This window comes from Lathyrus oleraceus, chromosome 4, assembly GCF_024323335.1.
Source record: "Lathyrus oleraceus cultivar Zhongwan6 chromosome 4, CAAS_Psat_ZW6_1.0, whole genome shotgun sequence".
Classification (NCBI taxonomy): Eukaryota; Viridiplantae; Streptophyta; class Magnoliopsida; order Fabales; family Fabaceae; genus Lathyrus; species Lathyrus oleraceus.
Window position 1 is genome coordinate 22,055,953 of NC_066582.1, and position 6,654 is coordinate 22,062,606.

Genomic DNA, 6,654 nt, shown 5'->3' on the forward strand with positions numbered 1-6,654 from the left:
ATGAGATAAATGATTAGTAAAAATTATTAGTAACTTATTAGTAAAAAATGTATAATTACAATTAAAAAAGAAAAAAAAACATCAGATAATCATCATGTGATTTGCAAAAAATTTAAAAAAAGTAGAAAATAATTTTAACAGGAAAAATTAGGACTTTGTAATTCTCGGCGAGAGTGTCTAATCAAATAACTTTTACAAGAAAAAATAATAAAAAAAGAGTCATCAGAAATCATCATATGACTTGGGTAAAATAAAAGAACAAATGAGAGAGAAAACAATTTATTTAAAAGAAAAAAATTTAGATTCTAAAAAAGGTTTCGGACTCTGTAAAACTCTGTAAAAAATCTCTGAGTGAAATTCTCTCTAATTGGTGTTAAATCAATTGATCAAATGGTCACAAAAAAAAAGAGTCATCAGAAATCATCATATGACTTGGGTAAAATAAAAAAACAAACGAGAGAAAAAATAATTTATTTAAAAGAAAAAATTAAGACTCTAAAAAAGGTTTGAGACTCCATAAAAAAAATTCTATGTGAAATTCTCTCTAATTAATGTCTAATTGTTTTCCCCAAAATAATGAGAAAATGAGTCATATTTATAGGACAAATTCTGTCACTATAAATAGAAGTGAATTAATTATGATAAAGCATAATCAATCAAAATTTAGATCTGAAAAAATTGACGAAATATATTGAACCTTTTTGTGAATAAAATGCAAAAAAGTAAAAAAAAAATCAATTTTTAAAAAATGTATAAATTAAAAATACAAAAATTAATTTAAAAAATGATAAAAAAATGTGAGATTCAAACACATGACCTCTCTGTTGTAACTTCTTACCCATGCTCTTCTACCAATTGGGTCAATGTATGTAGTTGAAAGGTAATGAAACCATAATAGTAATATGTTAATAAGAGTTACTTATATTAATAATATTAAAACCTCTATAATTTCATCAATTTAAATTTTTATTAAGTAAATACTACCCCTAATTAATTGATTATTTTAAATAAATAAAACATATTATCCTGATTACTAATCCTACTAACTTTCCTAAAAATTAATAGTAATACCATTTTTAGCATGCACCTACAAATTATGTTTTTTTTTTCAAAAATCTAAATAATATCCCTGAACTAACATCAACTCCTAAAGGGACTAAAAAATAAAAATGGTCTCCCTTTAATTTTTTTTAGGTCATTTGACCAGATGACTGGTATGTTCTGGATGTGTTAGTGTCAACTGAAAATAAAAAATGAAAAGGTGGTCAAAATTTGGGGTACGACAACTGCCATTATTTAATTAGCTTTTAACTGAGAGGATAATGATAGTGAGCCTTTATCTTCTCATGGTGGGAGATGATTAAATATAGAGAGGGACCCTAATTTTGACCACGTAGTCAGTGGATTATGGGAATGCGCAAGGATTGAACAATCCTTGATGCTCTATTGACATCCAGGCCAACCTTTGATGGAACCCCAATAATACCCTGGCGATTAATTTCAGCCCATCCGGGTGAAATTTGCATAAAATTCCTATGATCATTTGATCATGTTACTGAAATTGGATAGGACTCAGACGATCCTCCAGTCGTTGTTTGATAAAACCTTGGTAGAACCCCTGGTAAAACTCCTAATAAAATACTTGGCAAAACTCTGGATGAAACCCCTGATGAAACCCTTTAAAAATTTCCTGATGGAATCCCTTGATTAATCCCTGATGATCAGTTTCAACCTCTACGGGTGACACTTGCCTATGATTCCTATGATCATCCGATCATGTCCCTGGAGTCGGGTAGGACTTTAGTGATACCACAATCGCTCTGGCTGAGACCCCTCTGGTGATACTCTAGTGAAACCCCTTGATAAAGTTCTGGTAGACCCCCTTGATGGAACCCTTTGATGAAACTTCGGATAGAATCCCTATATGAAACCCTTGATAAAACCCTTTTGATGAAATCCCTTGATGAAACCCCTTGATAGAAATCTGGTAAAACTCCTTGATGAAACTCCTGATAGAACCCTTTCATAGAGTCCTTTGATGAAATCCCCGATAAAATCCTTGGTGAAACCCTTTGATAAAACCCTGATGAAACCTCTTTGATAAAAAACTGATGAAATCCCTAATGAAACCCTTAATGACACCTCTTGATGAAACCCCTTCTGGGTGAAACTTGCATACGATTCCTATGATCATCCAGTCATTTTACAGGAATCGGGTAGTACTTTACTGATACCCCGATCACTCTAGATGAAACCCCTTGGTAAAATTCTGGCAGAACCCCTTGATGGAATCTTTCGATGACATTTCTGATAAACCTTTTTTATAAAATCCCTTGACAAAACCCTTTTGATAAAATCCCTTGATAAAATTTTGGTGGCACCCTTTGATAGAAAATCTTGATAAATCCCTCTGATAAATCCCTGATTAAACCCCTTGATAATAACACTTTGTTGAAACTTCTTGGTAAAACCCTGGTGAACCCTTGGTGGATAACGCTTTGATGAAAACCCCTTGATTAAACTCCTTTGATAAAATCCCTTGACAAACCTGGTATGTGGAATGTGTCCCGTGTGTGGGATTGGTTAATAAGCTAGAGATGTGTGAGGTGAAGACCCGTTCAATAGTTGATAATGATAATCCAGGATGACCGGCTACTGGATAGATTCCTTTGACGAATCACGATGAGTGAGTTTGCAGGGGAAATAATAGCGGTATAAGAACCGATAACTCATTATTGGCAAGAAAATTGATATAAGACCCGAAAGATCTGAAGGAAATAATAGCGGTATAAGAACCGTAAAAACAAGATGACAAACGGTGTAAAAACCTAAGTGAAAAAACAAATGGTGTAAGAACCGAAGTGACTGGATGGCAACGATGTAAGAACCGAAGGGGTTGGATGACAACGGTGTAAGAACCCAAGTGACCAGATGACAACAGTGTGAGAACCGAAATGACTGGATGACAACGGTGTAAGAATCAAAGTGACAATGGTAGTAGAACTTTTGTTAGGGAGTTCTCTAAGAAGATAGGAGTAAAAAAGGAGATTGATAGAAGAACTCGATGTCTTTTGATAACGCGAAAATGTATCGTATTTTTGGCTTCATATGCATTGCTTTTTACTTGATTAACACTTATTATTACGCAATATTTTATGTTTATTGCAGGTATTTATCGATTAAAAGGTTTACAAGCAAGCAAAGTGGAAAATAGCAAAAAGGAAAGAAAAAGAGAAGAAAATGGAGAAAAATAGAGAGAATGGGCCACCACGCATAATGGGCTTGTGGCGCCCATCATCTGGGTATGTGGTGCCCGCCAGATGACCCTAAGAGGATGGTGGCGCCCGCCACAAAGAATGGAGAGTGTGGCGCTTAACCCTATATTGGTGGCGCTCGTCACAAAGTCAAAGACTAGGGTTGTGGCAACCGTCACAACCTGGTCTTCCCTATTATTTCTCCAAGTTTCTAGCCACGAATCCACTCACCTTTGGCTACAATTTGGGGGAGTGGAAAAGATATAAAAGGGAGTTTTGTTTTCCGACAACACTCTCTCTCTCTCTTCCAGCTTTCAACCGTATGCTTAATTTTTAGTCAGATTTATTTTCTTTTAGTTTCCTAGGCAGGTTTTCCTACTTTATAACAGTGATAGTTTCTCCACATCAAGGACTATTGCAATTATTTTACGCATTTGAATTCAATTGTAACGGTTACTCATTGCCAAAGCCCGCCGACATTATTTTATTTGAAGAATCAAGGTTCAGTTCCAGTTCTCAATTCATAATCCATGTTTTATTTTGATTGCTATTTTATTTATTTATGCCTTATTGCATGTTTGATTTTCAAATACCATGTCTGTTACCGGATCCATGTCCGGCTAAACCCTTAGGTATTGGTATGTAAAGACCGTCGAAACGACGGGATTCGTAGATGGTCGGTGTTGATTTTTATTAAACTTATTTTTCCGATTTTAGTTTCTTATTTTATTCAAACTGTTTTACGTACGAGAGTACAAAACAAACTAAGGTTATGGTCAACAAGAACGAGAGTTTGAGATTTTAACCAGATAGCTGAAACTAGGCATTAATTCTAAACACAGCGAGAGCGCTTTAGGATTAATTAGAATTTATTCATATTCAAAAATTACTTTTAAATTCAAAATGAGATCGCGAGAGCCAAGCATTCTGGTTTAGGAGTATGGTCAGAGTCAATGAAAACGAGAGTGTGAGACTAAGTCCTTTCTATAAATAATTTCTACTGAAGAACATTTTGACCAATAAGATTACACCAAACATCTATCGAATCCCCGAAGTTTGATGCGTTACATACCGATATCCCTTTATCGCATGTCCTTATTAATATTCTATTTACGCTATAGTTATTTCTCTTCATCCCTCCAATCTTAGAACGATCATCAGCCTTAGATTTACATAGCAACATTAGATAACGATACATTCGATTATTAGTCCTTGTGGATTCGATAATCTTTAAAACTACGCGATAGGACTGTGCACTTGCATTCACGATTCCCATAGACTTACTAAGTCGCGATCAAGTTTTTGGCCCCGTTGCCGGGGACTAATTTAGTCGATATCGTAACTTCAGTGTTGCCCAGTATAGACTAAGGTAAACAATTCTTTTTCCCTTTCTACATTTGTTGAGTGTATTCCAAGTACTCGCTCTCAAGGCGAAAAATTAAAGCTACCGTTCGACGAACCTGAGCATTATCTTTGATTAGAACGCCAGATACGAGACTTGATACGAGAACATCGTATCAAGCTAAATCTTCCCGACCTTAACATCCCTATTTCTGAATCAATTATTCAACCAGAGATGGCCGAAGGAGTGCAAAACCGTCCTCTTAAGTACTACGCAGTCCCTTCGCAGGATGAACCACATAACAACATCGTTGCCCCTGCCATCGAGGCCAATAATTTCGAGCTAAAACTTTCGCTGTTGTCAGCCGTACAACAAAACCAATTTTCAGGTAGTCCCACGGAGGACCCGAATCTACATTTGTCAGTGTTTTTGCAATACGCAGACACAATGAAAGCGAATGGTGTCAACCCAGAAGCTATAAGACTATGTCTTTTCCCATTCTCATTAAGAGATAGAGCTAGAGCTTGGCTCCAGTCTCTACCATCCAACTCTGTCACTACCCAGGACGAGTTGAAGAAAGTTTTCTTAGCCCGATATTTCCCACCTAGTAAGACGGCTATGCTAAGAGCCCAAATAAACGGGTTTAAACAAAAAAATAATGAATCACTTTTTGAAGCTTGGGAGAGATACAAAGACATGATGAGGCTTTGTCCACATCACGATTTAGAAGAATGGTTGATCATCCATATCTTTTACAACGGTCTCTTGTACAACACAAGATTGACAATAGACGTCGCTGCAGGTGGCGCACTGATGGATAAACCCTACAATGAGGCCTATCAACTCATCGAAAATATGGCCCAAAATCATTACCAGTGAGGAAGTGAAAGAACCTCTATAGAGAAACCTCCAACGAAAGGCGACATGTACGAATTGAGCAGTCTTGACCATGTTAACGCCAAGGTAGACACTCTTACTCAAAAGATAGACAACTTGACCATAACACCCGCAGCCACCGTGGCCGCCGTAGCACCAAACTGCGAGATATGCGGAGTTCTGGGGCATGCTGCCCCAAAATGTCAACTCTTGACAGGAACCTCCACCGACCAGGTGAACTATGCTCAAGGAAACCCTTACTCAAACACCTATAACCCAGGTTGGAAGAACCATCCTACCTTTTCATACAAAAACAATAATGCATTGTATACACCTAACCAAGCACCTTATGTACCACCAGGATATCATAAAGCTGCCACAAATACTCAAAATGCTCCTAGGAAGTCAAACCTAGAAATAATGATGGAAAACTTCATAGCTACCCAAGCCCAAACAAATAAGGATTTCCTAAATCAAAACTTACACACTGGTGAGCAAATCAAGCAGTTAGCAAATAAGGTAGATGCGTTAGCCATCCACAACAAAATGTTGGAAACAAAAATCTCGCAAGTGGCTCAACAACAAGCACCTACTGCTGCTCCTGCTGGCACATTTCCTAGATAGCCGCAACCAAACCCAAAAGGTCATACAAATGCTATTATACTACGAAATGGGACAGAACTAGACGGACCGACCGACCCTAGAATTTAAAACCCATCCATGCACCAAGACCCTAGTAAGTAAACTGAGAAGGAAGACGATCAAGAGGAAGATAAAAACGAGGAGGCCGTATAGAAAGAAGAACCTTATGTGCCTCCCCCACCGTATAAACCCCCTATCCCTTATCCTCAAAGACTTGTTAAATCTAAAAGTGTAGGGCAATTTAAAAAATTCTTAGAGCTTCTAAAACAATTGAATATCACAATACCCTTTATAAAATCCATCACTCAAATGCCCTCATATGCTAAGTTTCTCAAAGAAATCTTATCTAACAAGAAGAAGATAGAGGATAACAAAACCGTTACACTTACTGCTGAGTGTAGCGCCATAATAGAAAATAATATGCCTCATACGCTGAAAGACCCATGTAGTTTCTCCATACCCTGTATAATCGGAAAGTTTATGATAGACAAAGCACTATGTGACTTAGGAGCCAGTATTAGTTTAATGCCCTTGTCCATA

At 36.8% G+C, this 6,654-nt stretch overlaps 1 non-coding gene across 1 annotated transcript; it reads right to left on the reverse strand.

Annotated features, from left to right (window-relative positions):
* Positions 1-5,214: 5,214 nt before the first annotated feature.
* On the reverse strand, positions 5,215-5,321 carry LOC127077985 (small nucleolar RNA R71). The gene has a single exon (XR_007787741.1). It is a non-coding gene; the product is annotated as a small nucleolar RNA R71 (small nucleolar RNA).
* Positions 5,322-6,654: the final 1,333 nt, after the last annotated feature.